General features: G+C 42.6%; 1 protein-coding gene and 1 long non-coding RNA gene across 4 annotated transcripts in view; one reads left to right on the top strand and one right to left on the bottom strand.

Moving 5' to 3' along the window:
- The window catches only part of sash1a (SAM and SH3 domain containing 1a), a 149,697-nt gene that overhangs the window by 62,826 nt on the left and 66,934 nt on the right, over nucleotides 1–19,937 (bottom strand). Inside the window, exon 1 of one of the 3 annotated variants that reach the window (XM_068341938.1) lies at nucleotides 2,486–2,613. The exons of the other annotated variants lie outside the window; for them this stretch is intronic. The gene's annotated coding sequence lies outside the window, so the exon portion shown is untranslated. Of the gene's footprint in view, nucleotides 1–2,485; nucleotides 2,614–19,937 lie in introns of those variants that run through there. 3 annotated transcript variants of the gene reach the window in all.
- Nucleotides 880–3,413, top strand: LOC137613086 (uncharacterized). Its single transcript, XR_011038907.1, has 3 exons — nucleotides 880–984; nucleotides 1,105–1,196; nucleotides 3,244–3,413. It is a non-coding gene; the product is annotated as an uncharacterized lncRNA (long non-coding RNA).

Here is a 19,937-nt window from a genome sequence, read left to right as displayed (position 1 = left end):
CGATTCACATGTTACATGGATAACAAATCAAACCCACATGATACATAAAACACTTTATGTAGTCTAGCAGAATGCTTTGCTTTCCTTGTCACATTAAGTCCTATTCATTCCTCAAGTCGTTTCTTCTCTATGTGGCATTTTCTTTGTCATCAGTCATAGTCTCTGTTGAGCTCTACCTTTGTTTGATTCCCTATCTTACATTGTTGTCCTTGCTGTGTCGACATCAGTGCCGCTGACAGAATGTCATTACACTGAGGGAAACACAGCGGCGCTTTGTTAACCAGCTGAATACATCATAACTCCTCTCAAGTCTCATTTGTTGGTGAAAGCGTTCTGTACAGTAAGACGCTTCTTAGCCTCATTGGCCTTGCTGCATTCTCTGCCTGGTGACATGCTGATGTGATGTAACACATTCTGACAGGGCTGACATCAGAGCAGTCAGATAACTGCTACAGTATAGGGATGTGCTTGATTTTCTCCGTCAAACCCTGATGTCAAGTAAAAAAAAAAAGTCATGCAGACTGCACGTCGGTTCTGCAGCGACTTAAGCTGCACTCACGCCTCCTTCGTAAAATGTTATCAGCCTTCACCTATAAATCCTCAAGATGCCGTCTGAGCTCCTAACAGCCAGACATAGACTGAAAAATAGACACATAGCAGCTGCAGTGACAGAGGGAGACGGCTGAATAACACATGCACATATGGCAAAAACTGCACTGTCAAACAATTCCTGGGAGGCTGAGGAGGAAGTGAAGGCTGGTGTTTTATCACTGTCCCAATCACCGCCACCCCAAACCCTTCCTCAGCAGATGTTGACACTTTCACTCTTTTTGAACGAGCGTGCATCGATGCTGCTTCGCCTACTCCTCAGTGCCAATGATGCCATCGTACCCATCTTGCCATGGAGCTTAGCCCTGCCTCTATGTGGACAAACAGCCACAGAAGTGGTTTCCAAACTCTGGCAGTGCATCGTGATGACATCTGGTGTGTATGCTTTCATCTGGCAGGCAACAAAAAAGCATGAAAAAGCACGGAGAAGAAAATCCCATTCATGCCGAGGTATTCTCTTCAAAGTGGAACTTTTCATTATGGTTTCACTTCCAGGGAGTCTTTTGGTCCAGCTATGCATTAACGTCGCCAATAAGCAAGAAGTATGGGAAAGTGGAGTGGATGACAGAAAACAGCTGTCCCAGCTGGTGAGTTAACTCACTAAAGCTAAAGCTCGGAGCTAAATAATGCTGCAGTATATCAGTCTCATGGTCTCCCTTCACTGTCATTGGTTCTTTTATGAGTATACGGTTACATACATTTGAAAACATCTGCATTCATTCATATCATGCACGCTTTAATCTACCTTTCCACATGTGCCAGGAAGCGCTTCCCATCTGCATTCACCATATTTGTGCTCACAATGATAGTCTGTGGTTTGTTCTCCTGGTACCAGAGGAAGTCCACCGAGGCATTGGCTTGTGCAATCTCCCCTTCCTTCCATTTCTATCTCTCTTTCTTCCAACCCCCGTTCCCACTGCCGACCCATCCACACCTCCCTTCCTCCCTCCATCCGCTCCCTTGTTCCCCGTCAGCTGGTGGGGAGATCCAGATGTGAAGTGGGGGACTTGGACAGGAAAGGGAGAGAGACAGAGAGAGAGACAGAGAGACAGACAGAGAGAAGTCCACATCCCCCTTGGTGACAGACTTCATTGTCTCAGACCTTCTGGACACTTACACACAAACAATTATGTGCGCTGGACAAAGCAGTCCCTCTACAACAAGGTCTGATTGTGTCTATACGTGTGTGTGCAAATCAATGAACAACATCTTGCTGGAGTTTTGCAGCTGATATTCAGCTGGCTTGTTTATTGAGAGTCTTGGCCAGGCGTGAGGCTATTGTTCTCAGTCAGTGAGCAGAAAGAAGAAATAAAGATGGAGCAGACAGAGAGAGCAATGACAAAAGTTAATACAGTAGGTCTCTCTCTTTCTCTCTTACCCTCTTTCTGTCTTTCTCCAGCTGCTGTTAACTTGATGCAGCTACATTCCCATTTTTACTTTGTCTAAATCAGAAGACAGGAGCAAATAATTGTGTGATTGACGACACACACATATAAGAAGAAAGATGGACCGTAGAGAACAAGTCCAAACACACACAATGTCAAACACATGTACAATACACACTCACACACACACACACACATCAAACAGCAAGGAGCCGTGTGTTAAGTTAATAGAGTGAGTCAGCAAAAAGAGAGGCAGTCAGTCAGAGACAAGAGGAGACTAAAAGACTCTCACTACTGGACCTTATTCTTCACCGACTCGCTTCAAAACCTTTCTCCACTTTCTTTCACGCAGTAAACCAACAGCATTGTCTCACGTCAAACTTTTCTCTCATGTCACCTGTGTTTTGACATGAGGCAAAACTCCCCAACCGGCGAACGAGGCCAGTCTTCCCTGCTAAGAAAAAAAAAAAAGTGGAAATGCCAGTACTCACCGCGAGTCAACCCGAGTCGTTCCCTGTTAGTGTTTTGTGCAGAGCTAACACAGACTAACTGGTTGAGAACAGGAGCAACAAGTCATGTACAGTGGAGAACAATGCATGTCTGCCAGAGCGCAGCAGAGCAGAGGCACAGAGAGGTCCAGTCATCAGGCTGCTGCTCACAGGGGACAGGAGAGGAAGGGCAGGAGGGAGGGCTAGCTATAGGATAGGCTACAGCAGCCGGGATTTGGCAGAAGGAGGGATCTCATCCTTCTCTTTGCATGTTTAGCACTTTTATTCCACAACTTCAATCCAAAAATAAAAGTCGGCAAGCCTTCCATTTTCTTAGTCTTTTAGAAACGATCCTCTCAGTCCACTCCTTTTTTTTTGTTCTCATCTCACTTTTCATCTCTTTTGTTCTTTTGACATCTTCACATCCCACACACACAAACACACACACACAGGTAGTGTCTTTGTCGCCTATTATTCAAGTCTGAATAGACCGACATACTACAAAATAAAAGCCAAAAGCTCCACCTAGGATCCAAGTGGTGCAAACATGCGGAGATAAAGAGTACACTGTACATTTATCTTTACTCGTATACAAAGTGAGCCAGCTGTCTGCAGAATGAAGGCCAATCTTCTATTCATTTGTCCATAATGGTTGTAGCTGCAATCACAGAAACAGAGTAGAAAATTACAGGGCCACTCAGATTTTGGCGCCCTTCCTCCCTCATCCGCCATCACTCATTTATTCTGCCTTTTTCTTGAAGGTCCTAATTCAGTCGTGGCTCAGATACCACGCTGTTCTGGTGGAGAGGGAGAAAAGCAAGAGGAGAGACAGAAAAAAAAAGAGTAACTTGATACAGCTAAAGGCAACAATTATTGGAATGAGTCACTCAGAAGTGAAGTTTGTATTTTTTTTTTTTCTATGTCAAATCATGAGAGAGTGGCCGAAGAAGAAGAAGACGAAGAAGAAGTGGGATGGGGGTTGGGGGGTTGGGAGAGGGGGGTCATCCCGTTTTGGAACGCTGCACCTCCTGAGGACTCCCTGAGGTCGTGGGAGAGGAGGAAGGAGAAATGGAAAATAAGGGAAATGGAGAGGAGAACAGAGGGGAATGGAGGGGCAAGAGAGGACAGACGTGGCTTTGGATGTGGACCAAGGCAGCGACCTCACTTCATCTCAACATGCTCGCTGCAGAGCATGACTCCGTGAGCTAGCCCTGCTGACAGAAACTAATAACGTCGGGTACACCAGTCTTCCAGACCCCGGGGTGATGATGATGAGTAGACATTGACACTATGTCATGTCAGAAATACATCATGGAAACAGACAAAAGACATTCAAAATGCTCCAGGACCACAACCGGAGCTAAACTCCTAAAGTATAACTACACACCAGGGCTACTGTACCAGAGACCACAAGAGCTCTGATTGGTCTAGCTGAGCTGCTGTTGCTTGAATTGTAGTTTTCCAAAGCTGGTGACAGGGCAGACAGCACAAAACCAGCTGACGAAATGTTGAGCAAGTCTAATTATTTTATCATGTAGCGAAGCCAGGAGTCTCCTCGCTCTGATTTTTGCTCACAAAGTGTAAAGAATAAGAAAATCTTCTAACCAAGAACGAGTAATAATTCCAAACAATGAAAGGAAGAGGAAAAGGTAGAACACGAGATTAGGTAGGTTTTGAGTATACAGTTACTCAAAACCTAGACATGTTTGATTTTCAAGCTAATGTGTCAAATTGCATTTCCTCATCAGTGCCTCCTTTCCTTGCCTCAACTCAGCATTCTTACAAATCATCCCACATATTCAGGCTTAAAACTAACTCGTAGGCTCTGGAAACAGTGGTAACCTACCAACAAGAACACATGAACACCTCCAGGTAAATGCAGAAATTCTCTGAGAGGCTTTGCACTCCTTATATTATGGCTCCATCTGTCGAAGTTTGTATATTCACAGTTGAACAGAGTACTTCTCTGTCTTTGTTCAAACAGAATGAATACAGTGATATCAGTGTGATGATACTCTGGCTAACCCGCGTATCCCTTGAGTAAAGTCATATTAGTGGTGACCTGCATCCTGTTTAGACTCGCCTTCACAACATTTAGAGAAGGAAACCTTTGTGTAAACACCAAAAGAAGGAACTACAAAAACCTGACTTAGGAGAGTCTCAACAATGCCCAGCTTGGCCTGAAAGAGTAAACAGTTGTATACAGGCGTGTATACAGGCGTTTACACATTCTGATGAGGGAACAGCGAGAAAATACGGTCAACATTCTTCGCTGAAGTGGCTGAACTGAACATTTCCTGTGTTGAGCTCAAGTGTTTTTACTGTATCTGAGCCACGGAGGGAAGCAGTTTGGATACCTTCTATCAAACCATCTGGCTGGATCAGCCAGCTGTGATCATGTCTGGGTGTTTTTGAATGAAACTAGCAGTTATCACAGTTCTATTTAAACATGCATCAACAAGAAGCAGCAAATTTATCTTAGCAGAAAAGCTTGAAATGTAGTCCAGGGATGAATGGATGATCAGATGAGGGGTATAAATGCACATGCACTCACAGGCAGACATAAAATGTTCATCACACACATCTGTGCATGAAAGTGGAGGGTTTGTGGAAGGCACAGATCTTGCATTCCATGGAGACTGGAGGCCGCAGTGCTGACCCGCCACAGGGAGGTCATGAGGATGACTCTAAGGAGCTCCACGTAACATGATTTACTTTCACAACGGGTGAAAAAAGAGCTTGAAACCCATCTATACAAGGGGGCACACTGGTAATTTTAAAGCACTTCATAAAGTCTAAAAATTGCCATTTGGTTCCATCCCTTCTTATAAGCACTTTTGTTAATCTGATGAATGATTTTTTTGTTAGTTCCTGCTTCGTATAATTTTGCTTTTCAACTGCAAATTAAATTGTTTGGAAATATTTGATTTGTTGGTCCCCATCTGTTTCTCAGACACACACACACACACACACACACACACACACACACACACACACACACACACACACACACACACACACACACACACACACACACACACGAAAACTCATTCAAACCCTTAGAATCAATTAACACAAAGTAAATAGGCCATTCAATTACTTTTAGCACCGTGAACAGGCTCTGCTCCTCCTGAGGCAAACAATCAACCAGCAGACGCAAATGAGAACTGAACAAGATCACTTGTCTAAGTCTGATCGCCCACTCACGATGAAGGGAAGCACCAGTGTGTGTGTGTGTGTGTGTGTGTGTGTGTGTGTGTGTTTGTGTGTGTGTGTTTGTGTGTGTGTGTGTGTGTGTGTGTGTGTTTGTTTTCCCAGAAGAACATGTGATGACTCCAATTTTTCTATCTAGGGTTGTTATTGATGAAAAGGTCAGAAACAGGTTAAATGTGTTGCAGCAGCTGAACGACTCAGTCAGTATTTTCAGAAGTGTTTTAGAAGTATTTCCTTTATTCCACGTCCACCTAAAGCAACCAGTTTGACTCGTGACAACAGACTCTTCCAGAATACTGATCATTCCACTGTATATAATGTATTCCCACAGTCATGGCCATGTTCACACAGGGACAAGTGTCCCTTCACCATCTGCTAACCGAGGACGGGTAATAACTCCAAACAAAGAAAGGAAGAGGAAATGAAAGGTAGAACACGAGAGGCTTCGGACCTTTTCAGAGGTTGACTGGGAGAGAATCTGGGAAAATTTTAAATGCCTGTACACTCACACATACACACACCTGCCAGGGTTTTCAAATACATCAAAAGTTGTTGTTTTTTGGTTTTTTTTGACAGCCCAACCGTGCCTGACAAAATTCCAAAGCATTCATGAATTTTAAATAAGCTGTGGTTGAGCTATTTAGCGGCAACATCCTATTTAAAGCAATTTATATGCAAATGTGTAACAAGTGGCTTTGCACAGAAGGACTAGAAAAAAATGAATGCACGCTCATTGACTTAACTGACCTACTACTCTGATAGTAACTCTCATTAATGAGCTCCAAAACACACACTTTTATTGCATCTGAACGGCGCTTACAAAACACAACATGCCATCATTTTTTTAATACATATTTCATGCATGATCTCAGAGACAGTCTCTTAGATCACACTGAAAGATTTACACCCTGCCACTAGATGGCAGTAAGCATCCTGTCTTATCAACACATTCATATACACACAAAAACACAAGAGTTGCTATACTAGCAGGGACGCCAGATCGGGGAGTGAACGTGATGAAAGACCACAGCAGAAGGCAGACAACCAGACTCAACCACAGAGCATGTACAGTCCAAGCCTTTTCTCTCACAAAGTATCAAGACACACAGAAGTTAAAGCTCCAAGACCACAGCAGATATACATATATAGATCTACATGGAAAGAGCTTATTTTATTTATCTATGGGGGCTGGTGGATCAGCGTGGTGGGTGCGGAGAAGTGTGTTTGGTCTCTTGGAGAGCTGGCTGTGAAATGAAATGAATCAAACAGTCTGTATTCCTTATTAGTGTTAGTGCTGCAGGCTGTGTGGGGGCTGGTTGTGCACTGATGAAGAGAGGCAGGCAAGCTGGAGGAAGCAGAACTCCATTAGATTTAGCCTGGAGGGGTCAAGGAGCCCACCACATCAAGATGTATTGGAACTTCTTTCTTTCATAGAGGCTCACAGAACTGTCTGCACTCTTTCAATTTGCTTTTAAAATAAGCTTGATTTCAGTTTTTGCAGATTGATTTCATTATCCACTGAATTTCCTGCCTTTGTTATGAGCTGGATCAGATTCAAGGGAGCCGTGTGGAGCAAGTAACATGCTAATAGTTAAAACCGCCTTCAAGAGTGAGACATAATCTGCAAGACATTTGTAGTCGATTTAAGACACGCTGTGTGGCATAATTGAAATATTGCAATTGCGGTATCTTTCATTCACTATAGACGGAACTACGTGAAACACACAGTGTATGGAGGACATGACCTCAAACTTCATTGAATGAATGACATTCCAGTGTCCTCATCGGGTGGATGGCTGGGTTAATGTCCCGTTACCTCAGGTTGATATCATCCTTTGTGGATGAGGGGCAATGGGTGGGGTTGGGGGGGTGCATAGCCTGGGTTTATTCTGAGCTTGATGATTTGTGCGACAGCCTTGTAGCTCCTTTCCAGATTTGTTTTCCAGGGCAGCATTGACTTCTACCTCAAACTAACACAATCCAGTAGAATGAATGGTCATTTCCAGAACATCTTCGGCTGTCTGGCCAGAAGACGCAGGTGACTCTGGTGCATTTCACCTACAGAAAATCACCGAATCCTTCATTTATGTGTACTCAACGTCTCAATCCTCATCGGTGTTACCCTTCATGTCATCCTTTTTTCTCTGTCTCATTTTACCTCGTCTCTCAAATCACAGGGTTGGAACCAAGCGGTTCACCCGGGAGCAGCAGGAATTCCCAGGGAGAGCGGCTGATTACTTGTGATTACAGGCTGTACGCTCCTTTCCATGTGACCGTCTCCTCTGGGCTCATCTGGCCAGGCCCGGCTGAGGTAACGCTTCACGTTCAAATCATTAACCAGGGAGAAATGGAGCAAGTACAGCTCACCAGGGAGGTGCTGCCAGGTCTTCTTTTCCTTGACACTGCCTGCAGGTTGTGCCATTCATTTCACAGTAAAGTATAACACTGGAAGGAGAGAGCTGTGTGAATCTAGGGCTTATTCCTCAGCGCTCTGCATGTCCTGAACTGTTGGGATGCATGTGGATGAAAGACAGCTTAAAGAAAGTGTATGATACACGGACAGAGGCTGTAAATCCATGTAAATTTTTGTGGTGATAGCACATATGAATGAGTGTGGTCAACCTACAGAGAAAGGGACGTGAATGCTGTGAGGATTGGCAGCAGACGCTGGCCTTATTCCACGCCCTGATGTTTCAGAGGAATCAGTCAGAGAAGGTACAGATATCGTTCCAAGAAAGTGACAGCGTCATGCATGTTTTTTTTTTTCTTTGAAGGTACCTATGATATAAAACATACAAGCTTCAACATGTGAGATAATACCAAAAGGGGTTATTCTATGTGGGGGCAGCTGGGTTGATTTCTCTAACCAGTGTCTTTGCTCCACAGATGTCAGTCAGAAGACAGAGGAATGATGGACAGCTGCCTGTGGCTCATGTAAATGTGTCTGCTGCATTAACCCCACTTTGCCCACCCCTCTCCCACTCGCCACCCCTCCCTCATTACTCTCCCTGGAGGGCGATACTGAGCAGCCATCGGCCTGGCTGGTCCTGACGTGCGCTTTACCTCAGCTCTCTGGGCTTTGGAGCCCAGCCAGCGGATTGTAATTAAAAGCACATAAAGGAAGATCAAGCTCAGTGCCGCTCTCTCACTTGAAGAATAACTCAAGGCTGAATCCGTGTGCTGCTCCATCAGGCTCCGAGGAACTCATTCATTAAAACGTTCAATACCTTTATCGCCAATCTTAATGAGAATAACGATGAATAAAATCTCATCTGCAGGGTTAGCACAGAGAGGCAGGCTGTTTTGGAGGTTGAAAATAATCTTTACTAATGAATTTACAGGCTTGGCTTTATGAAAATTATTACACCTACACAGTTACAGTACATATTATAAAAAACAAATTGCTCAATTTACTTTTTGATCCTATGGAGCGCACAATTCCTGACCCTGTTGACGTTGCTCTGCACAGTAGTGGATCAAAGTGTGTTGGGTCAGTACTTTGTCACTCTTTTTTTTTTGTGTCATTTTCCATTTTCACACCATTCCACCTCTTTTCACCGTGTTGTATTGTGTCTGCGTAGATTGCACCAAATCCAGCCTGTCAGCCCACACTTCATCACTCAATTCTTCACCTTAGCCCGAGTCCAGTCTCTTGGTGAGGGAAATTATAAAAAGTATAAAATTGCAGTCAATAAAATACACGTTGGTGCTGTTTATATACTTGTCAAAAAAAAAAAATCAGTGTTCTGATTCAATTTCCTCCTTCTTGCCACTTAACAGCGGATTTATAGGTCTTTTCTGCCACTTTAAAATGTCTGTTACACGTTGAAGACTTATGCAGTACTCTAACGTAAGGGCCAAATCTGACAAAGACTGATAAAATGTATTTTGGCACAAAGCACGAGTCTATCTGCCAGTGAATGAATATGTTTCAACCTTCCTTTTTTAGTGATTTAGTTTGGAGGCGTGCTGTTCTACCTCCTCAACAGTATTCATAATAGCTCAATAAAATCAGGTTTAAAAAAATTCAGTTCTCACCTCCTCTGACTGACTGATTTCTTGTCACAAATCAGATTATTTACACCCACGGTGAGCGACGGAGCGATCAACAAAGGGGGAAAGAAAGAGGGAAGAGGTGAGATATAGTTCATCCAAAGTTTGGTTGTAAAATAATTTTGTAATCTTGGCACAAGTTATACATGAACTATCTGCTCCCTGAAAGTTTCCTGGTTAGGGGAGTTCATAGGCTGAGAGAAAAGATGAGTGTATTAAATAACCAGAGGTAGACCATAGTTAATAACGTGTTGAATATTTTGCAGACACTGATTGCAACATTAGCATAGTCTCGGGTCTGGACGGTGGTTAAGGCTACAGTGGAACGTGGAGATGATGGTTTTGGGGGTATATTCTAGGGTGAATGACATTTTCTGTTGATAGACTATGACACATGATGGATTAAACCACTGGGAAATGACTCCAGAGATTCCTGGAAAACCATTTTCTATGGTTTGGAGTTATATAATAAATGACGGTTATAATAAACTGTTTACATGAATGTGGCAAAGAAAAGACTTCTCCTCATATAACTGTTCACTTGAACCATTTCTAGAGCAGCTTTTTTCATGGAGCCTCCAGGAAGTAAATTATTATTTATAAATGTCTGTTTTGTGGAGCTTCTAATGGCCATGCATTTTTCAAAACTAAATCGAAGGATATCAACCACAGGATGTGTAATCAATGTATATTTATGAGTGTAATGCAAAGGCCATTTAAGATAATCAATTCTTACCGCCTCAGTGATAACCGAAGCTGCTTGTTGATGGCAGCGAAGCCGTGCCCTTGAGGATCTATCGGAAGGTTTGGGTCCGCTTACATCAGTGCACAAGCACAAATTTATGTATATGTACCCTTACACTCTAAAACACACACTGTGTGTGATAGTGCCTTCGTGTCAGGAACCCCATTACCGCGACAGGTTCCAATCTTGTCCAATTCCAGCCAGCGTGGGCCCCCCCAGACAAAGCCCTGGCATGAGGTTACACTTATAAAGCACGGGAATTAGAAAAAAAAAAAAAAATCTGTCGCAGGAAGATGAAAAAGTGATTTGAAATATACTGGTGTGAACAGGGTGTGCTCACCATGTGGGATATGACAATCCCGGCGTGTGCTGGCAGAGGGGAATTATTAAGAGTCATCCCTATTTGCCCACGTCTACACACACACACACACACACACACACACACACACACACACACACACACACACACACACACACACACCCACACACACACACACACACACACCACACACACAACAGAGCTGCTGCACTCGCTGGAGGAGTGCTTCTTTCACCTGTGACAAAATGACTTCTCCTGAGAGAAACCGACAGCATCGGTTGTTTGTTCGGACAGATCGACCTCGTGTTTGCATTCAGCATCATGGAATGAAGGGACATGATTGCAGCTTCCCTTCTTGCCAATGTCGTTTTCCCACCTAACCTCCCAGAAAAAACACCAAGAACCATCTATTTAAAGGAACTGACTTACTGAATTTGTAATAGTCTAATAACACACCCTCTTCAGGCCATCATGAACTTGAATCCTAGATGTCAGCTGTGTGATATATGGACAGCTATTCCTGAGCTCTTCATCTCCCCTGGTCCACCTCAGTTCCCCTTGGCTGCCTTTAATTACAGATAGAGGGATAATAGAAGAGAGGAAGGCTGAACCGGCGAGGAAGGGGTAAATGGAGAGACCAGCGGTGGTCGCTGGAGCAGGCAGAGCACTGGGATTACGAATCACCTTCTTCTTGTGAGTCAGGGAGGGCAGTGATGGCACAGCACAGGGCACTCCGCCCCCGTGTGAGTCAGAAATGATTGATTGCTATGTCCTCACCTAGGATGGAACCAGGCTGGAGGCGCGGGAGCGCCGAGCATCCAGCGAGCTGTAGGTAGCTCACCGACAGGGTGAACAATAGGGTGCTGTCGGCAATGACACACTCATTCAAAGAGAATGAGACATAACAGGTGAGAAGTTGAAATAATTATAAGGCAGAGAATCCCCACCTGGTCATATAATGCCTCGTATTATTTCAGTATGGTCTTTCTCCAGCGTTTTTTTTTTTTTTCAAGGTTAATTGTGAGAATAAATGGATTGTAGAGCTGGGGGTTTGTGGTGTTGGTTCATAACCAGCCCTAAAGAATCCAATGGCTAAGAAATTCCATTTAATAAAGATTAGCTCTTGTTCTCACAGACCTTATTCTCTGTCTTAATTAAGAGATGAAGATATAAAAAAGAAATTGGTGGGCCGCAAGTATCAGAAAATATCCCAAGGACGTCTCGTTGAAAACACAGCGCAGCAGCAACATGAAAGGCTGAGACAAATGCATATTTAATGTCTATTGGAAAGCGCTTAGATCAGTTCCTTTACTGATACCATGGGGGGGAAAGTGAAAATAGTGTTACTATATCACTCCCTTCCTTGGGCTGTATGAACGTTTGCAGCACGTCTTGCGAATGTAGATATATTCCAATGGGTGATTGTCCCAGTTTCAAGTAATAGATTTCTTTTACTTCATTCACGGGAGAGTCATTTGTCTTTTTTGTCCACTTTCACTTGAAATATTACCCTCCGGTTAGTTAAACTACTTATTTAATAAATACCAGAAAATCGCTTTTGCAAGACAAAAGTATAAATCTACATCTGGAAATGTACAAAAGTGATTTTATTCAGTTACGTTATTCATTGAAACTCACTTAGGACTGTTGATTCATACAGTACTGGTGTGTTAGCAAAACAGATGGCTATGGTTTCTCAATACATGGGTAATTGTAATAAAACATTTATAGGAGAGATTTTAGCCCCTTTACATCAAAAGATTACTACCTATTATCACAATTCTTGATTTGCTGCCATATTTCGGTGCATGTCATTGATTTTAACACTTGTGGAAAAACATTCAGTTAATCTGGTTTGCAAGCTACGAGCACAGTAAGCCGAGAACCCAAATATCCAACTCCTGAGAAATAAACTCTGATGATTTATAACCACACCCAAATCAAGCTGTGAGAGGAATTTGCGTCATCATTCATTTTACGGTCATGCAGTTTGTGTTGTATAGCATTATTTACCTCAGATGCAATTTATGTTCAAAGTCATGAATGCCTGTGGCCAAACAGCAACATATCTGTCAGCTATTCATAAATACAGAAAAAGCGCCTCAGTCATCAGGCATGTACAGAAACAACACACATGTAGTGTGTTCTTGGCTCTCAGCGCAGGAGGTATTTTTTAATGATGTATGCTCACACAGGAGGACGACCAATCCTTCAGGTCAGGCATTAGTCATCCATGCTTCAGAGCTAATGTTTATTTAGACTGATAGATCGATGGCTACATAAACCTGATCATTAATGTGTATACATGTTTATACGACTTGTGGAGGTTTAGGGGCAGAAGACGAAGCAGGCTAAAACAGGAACATACAGCCCGTTTCTTTTACCTTCAGGATTTTTGAAACAAGCACCGTTGTCTCATCCTCCTTTATTTTTTTTTTCTCTGTGCTCATTTTCTATAGCGGTCTTTATCCGTTCTTTAATCTATCATTTCTCATAGTCCTCACATATAGATTGCAATCCCTTGAGGGTTTTGACAATCTTCATTAAAACATGAGCGATGGGTAGGTGAGAGTAAGCTGGCAGGAGTTTAAATATTCAACGTGAATCTAATTTCATCTGGCATCAAGCCAGATCAGTGAGATTGAGAAAACCTATGAATTGATTATCTATTGTTATCTCATTAGAACTAAACAACGGAGCAACGCTTGTTTAATATGTGCACCAGATACACACTGCATGACTGGCGTGTTGTTGTTTTTTTACTCATACACTGTCACAATGAATCCTGATGATGGTAAAAGGAAATGCACCCAACTGATGGAAGACTGGTCATTACAACACCGACAGCACCATCTCCACCACACCATCACCTCTACACCATCATCACAACACCATCACCTCTACACCATCACCTCTACACCATCTCCACCACACCATCACCTCTACACCATCATCACAACACCATCACCTCTACACCATCACCTCTACACCATCATCACCACACCATCACCTCTACACCATCACCACAACACCATCACCACAACACCATCACCACGACACCATCACCACCACACCATCACCACAACACCATTACCACCATACCATCACCTCTACACCATCACCATCACCACCACACCATCACCACCACACCATCACCTCTACACTGTGATCACCACACCATCCCCATCACACCATCAACACCACACCATCACCACCACACCATCACCACCACACCATCACCACAACACCATCACCTCTACACAGTGATCACCACACCATCCCCATCACACCATCAACACCACACCATCACCACCACACCATCAACACCACACCATCACCACCACACCATCACCACAACACCATCACCTCTACACAGTGATCACCACACCATCCCCATCACACCATCAACACCACATCATCACCACCACACCATCACCACCACTCAGGCTCACATCCAGTTCAGGGGCAGTGTAGGGCCATGCTGTGTCTGAAGGAGTACGTTGACAGATTGTTTAAGGGCAACTAAGGGAATGTTGACACTTATCATAGCCCCCCCCTCAGACAGAACGTAATCACACCTTATCACCTCTATCAGGGTAAGCATAAATGTTACAGTAGGACCCACACTGTGACATTCAGAATGAGCCTGAAAGAACATCTCTGCTCTGGAAAAGAGAAAATCCTGTCATTGATTGTTTCTTTATCTGCTTACCTGTACAATTATTATTATTATTATTTATTTTATTATTATTATTATTATTATTATTATTATTATTATTATTATTATTATATGTAATTTCTTATTTTATTTTGGATAGATACTGCATAGACTCCAGTCCGTTTCACACACTGAAGTAACCATTATTATTTATAGCCAGGGTGCCAGGTAGCACATGCTATGTATGTTTAACGCATCCCAGCAGGATGCTGGGTACGGAACCAGATGGAGGTCTCTAAAGAGAGTCAAGGTCATGGAGCGCCAGCAGCTGAGATCTTCCAGCAGGTGGCTCTGCTCTCTCCTGGGGTAGCTAGCTACAGAACACGGAAGAACAGCTGTTTTCTCCTTGTTGGAGTGTATGTGAGAAAATGAATAAACGCTGATCAACACACAGCTGTATCTTCAGCAGATTTCTGCTCTCCCAGAGAGTGGAGCTCTTTTTTGAGAGTAACTACCTTCAGTCTAGATGCATCAGGGCCACATGAAGGAAATATAGATGGTGAATCTCTACAAACTCCTGCACAAACACTCAAACACTGCTTTTCTTCTGCGAGAAAGTAACCGGACCTCTGTCGCTGTTCAATGACAGCAATCTGAGGTTTGTTAAACGTTATGGTGAATGCATTTCAGAGCTGCTGAAAAGCTCTCTTCAGAGCTGATCCTTGAAGGTGAAGAGCTACTTCAGATTCTCCAAAAAACGACACACATGCATGGACTTTTTTGGTCCGCTCCTTTCCTTATATAAATGTAATAAAATAAAACCAGCAGCAGCAGCTTAACATTTTCCTCTTCCGTTCCCTTTCTTTGTCTCTTTTTACAATGAAACTTCACAATACCCAGTATTCCATTATACCGTAGATAGTTCCACGTAGCATTGCAATACATTTTCCCTCACTAGAGAAATGGGGGATTACATGGAGACCCAATTCCCCTTCAAAGCCCACTAAGTCAATGTCAATTATTCAAAAATAGAAACTCATTAACACAGTAAATATTATGACCTAATTTCACTGAGATTGGGATTTGGAATGATGGAGGCAAGCGTGCATATGTGTGCGCACATGTACAGTATGTCATATAGAAACAGTTGACATGTTAAAAAAAAAAAAAAAAGCAAAATTGCTAGATACAGTCATGAGGTGATGATCAATAAGAAAAGAGCACGTTTAAACAAGGCCGATGACATCACACACAGGAAAGTATTTCCTCAGATGTGACGTGGGTAACATGTACCGAAGACTGAAGAACAGCGTGTATATGAGCATGTCTGCAAGTGTGAGTTGTGTGTGTGTGTGTGTGTGTGTGTGTGTGTGTGTGTGTGTGTGTGTGTGTGTGTGTGTGTGTGTGTGTGTGTTTTAATGAGAGACCAAGCAGTAACAAGACTGGTTCCACTGCAGAGCCTTGCTGGGTACATTGTATTGATCTGCTCCACCACTGGGAGGACTGGAGCTGGATAATGATGACACTCTGTGATCTTTCATTCCTACCCTCTGTTTGTCCAACTCCTATTCCTGCCTGCCTACCTGCCCTTCATTCCCTCTGTTATAAAAACAACAACATTTATGTGGATCACAATCGCAGTCGCTCTTCTGCTCTCTATCTTTTCTGTCGTGTGTATGCCGGATCCGTTCGTGCGATTTTCAGAAATCTTGTGCAAGTATCTTGGTTCCACTTTGTGTTTTCTAAATATGGTCTTGTGTTCTGTGCCCAGCAGGAGCACAGCTGTTGCAGCCATGACAACATGCTGCTGCATGGTATCAGCTCTCCAAAGACTCGTGTCTTTAAAGCACCAGACAGCTTTTTACGTCAGCAGGAACCAGACTGCTCTAAATCACTGTTTAATGTCGCAGGCAGTTCCTGAAACAGTCCTGTTTTTTTTTTTTTTTAATTGATTCTCATCCTCCACACACACACATTTATACACCATAGGAAGTATTAGGCTCAAAAACCTCTTGAACTCTAACCAGGTATCTGGTTAGGAAAAGGGAACATTTAGAAGAATGTGATTTTCAAATAAAAGTAAGAAGAAATAATGGCATAATGTTACGGATGTAATTAAAAAACATCACTGGGAAATAAATTACATATTTTTTCAATCACCTGACAATTTAACTTTACAGCAACATAAAGAAGTCAGAGATACATTTTCAAAAACCTTGACCCCAGTAAAAGGATGAAAACAACCGCAGTTCAAGAGAAACGAAGGTAACGAATCAATTTTTAGATGTATTTGGATAAGCTGCTGATCAATAAATCAAAATCGGATTCAATGCAGCTTTAGATGCCTGAAAGGATAGAGTTTAAACTCCACCTAAAGGCGCCTTTAATCACATCGCTTAATTCTAACTCTGCATTATTCAATCAGGCGCCATGAACAACACAGACATCATGTTGATGAGGAACCAGCTTTGGTCATTTGTCATCCACATTTCAGGCCTGTTGATAACATGATGGAACATCATCCTTCCCACTACACCAGAACGCCACTGTTGACTGCCGTTCTAATACCCCCATCTTGTCAGCTTCATGGCTGGCTGGAGCCATCATTAATAGCCAGCTCGGAATGACGATTGGGGGAGCGATGCGAATAATTGTTTACTGGTGGCTGATAATTGGATGTTTCACATGTCAATCAAAGCTGAGCTTAGTTCACATGAATAGCAAAAAAAAGCCTGGTGGTAAAAAGTGTTTGTTTTTTAATTGGAGGGAGAGAAGTGGTTGTTTGGAAGATTTTAACAAGGGAGTAGAAAAAGATGATGATGATGATCAATAAGTGAAGAGGAGAGGAAACAAACCCCACAACCTGCCCCATAAACCCTGAACCGATACATTTGCATAATAACCTCCTTATATTTCTCACCACAGATTCATTTCATGAAGACATCATCCACAGGCGGCGGTCAGAGGTTGACTCGGCCGCATTAAGGCGTTGTTGCGTGGTGACGTTTAAAGTTGATGAAGAAAAACTCAATTCTGCAAAAACTATCCTCCACTCAAAAATGAAAAATGGAGTCAGTGATGATCAATCCAGACGTCTGGTGGTAAGTCAGTGCTACGCATTCGTCCTAGAGTCCAACACATTCAACCACACTCCCAGACGCTGCTGATATATGATATATTATCGACTTATCCTCCTCCTGTGTAAAATAAATACAAAAACAAATCAAATTTCAGAGTTTAGTGTGAGATTATTAGAGTTATCTGCTTCTGAGACTTTTCCACTTCAGTGGAAGGGAATGACATTTTTTTCAGGGTGATAATGGAAAGAACCAAAACACCGTTGCAGAGAGAAAATGCTGTTAACATTCTTTTAAAAGAGATATTCTGAGGACAGAGCGAGGTGTGCGGATTATCCAGAGACCATGTTTTCACCTTCGCAGTGCAGTCGTGAATGAAAGGAATGGAATCCAAGTCATGTGACACAACCAGCTGCATCAGAATGCTGGGGAGTTGACCCTTGACCTGAATGTATTTGTTCTTTACTCTGATGGTGCCTGTCATGTAGCGCTGCAGTGGGCAGGCTGGAAACACCGTCAGAGAAGGTCCGACTCCTCTTCTTCCCCACAGTCTGTCAATGAGAAGGAATGGCGCACCCAGCGCCATTTCCCTGATTGCTCTCTGCCTTTTTTTTTTTGGGCTGCCACTATTACAAAATATTTGAAATTTTGAGAAAGGCACTGCGATGACACACAGTGGAACTCACAAGCCATCACCGTGGCAACCAAGAAAATTGAGGAAATGTTGGTTCTGTCTATCTAGAGGTTCATTAGGTATCAACACAGACAGAAAAAATACATTTGTGGGATAGTACCAGCCATGTAATATTTTCTTTTGTTGTTGTTGGTGATGGTGCATCCTTTTCTCAGTTCCCTGCTGGTACTTTTTGTCTGAGAAATGAACATGTGACCACAGAGCTTTCCGGAATGAACACATCCACCTACGTACATAATTTCTGAGGCAGACAATTTTTTAAATTATTGGACTAAAAATAGTCGCCAGGGCAATTCTGATTACATGCCGTGATGACAAACTAGTCCTAAACTTCTGTCCGGAGAATTTTTCAAAGATCAGCTGTAAAGAATGGCACAGGAGCAGTGAGAAAAAATATGATCAGTAATTATGTGCCTTGGTAGACAGTCATGGGTTCAAATCCATGTGAGGTTTGCATATTCTCTCCAAGTCAGCGTGAGTTCTCTCTGGACCCTCCGGCTTCATCCCACCATTAAAAACATGCAGCAGAGGTGAACTAATGCCTCTTTATTGTCTGCAGGTGTAAATGAGTGTGATGTTTGTCTTTCATATGACCCTATGATAAACTGGTGACCCATCCAGGGTGTTCCCCGCCTCCCGTCCAATGCAGGATGGGTTACGCTCCAGCCTCATTTGATCCTACATAATACAAGCTATTACAAAAAACAAGTGAATTATTTAATGTGCTGCTACAGGTTCACTAAATCCATAAAAAAACATCTCCCAGTTTACCCAGTACCATTATCGTCATAACCATCATCACAATTAAAGCCTATTCTCTGACTTAACCATGCAGGGAGAGTAAAATCTGAGAGCGCTTGAGCAGAAAATGGCAAATTAAAAATGAACATTCTTATTCAAATATATAAATAATCTACCTTGTGGAAATGTGCGCAAACCAACGTGCAACACGGCCATGTGTGCGAGATTAGGTATGCATAAGTATGTGCACCAGAGGCAAAGTGTGTAGCTGTAGTAGTACGTCCTTGGGGAGCAGAGCCGTGTTATTACAGGGAGTAATCTCATGAGGAAATGGAATATTCATGAGTGCCACGGTGCCCTTAAAACAAAGCTCAATGCCTCTAAAAAAGTCTCAAATGGCCATCCATTCACATATAAGAGTGGATTGGCATTTAATAAAATGAAATATTCCACATGCATAAACATTAAGCACTGCATGAATGTCACTGAAGAGTTTCAAAATGAGGCATCGACTGTTTGGGGAAAAAAAACCCCAACCTCTTAAAATCAAACGTAAAACCAACCAGTGAGTAGCGCTTGTTATTTATGTTCCCTGAGCCAAATAACATAAACCCCTGAAAAAAATTAATAGCATTTTTTTTCTAATTAAACTACACCAATAGACCAAAAAAAAAAAAATTCTCAATATGCATTTCTTAAAATAGGTATAGAAAATGTAGATGCATATTTAACTAAACATAAAAAAAAACAATTGTTAGCAGTAAAGGTGAATTTATTTCTGTTAACAACATGAGAGATAGAACAGGATGAGAATGACAGATACTGAAGACGATTCTCACACACACACACACACACACACACACACACACACACACACACACGCACACACACACGCACACACAAAAATCCAAAGGACCTCAGCAATTACCCCTGAAATAACCTCTTTGATTGATAT

This window comes from Antennarius striatus, chromosome 19 (assembly GCF_040054535.1).
Source record: "Antennarius striatus isolate MH-2024 chromosome 19, ASM4005453v1, whole genome shotgun sequence".
NCBI classification, from domain to species: Eukaryota; Metazoa; Chordata; class Actinopteri; order Lophiiformes; family Antennariidae; genus Antennarius; species Antennarius striatus.
This window is presented reverse-complemented; position numbering and strand designations above follow the sequence as displayed.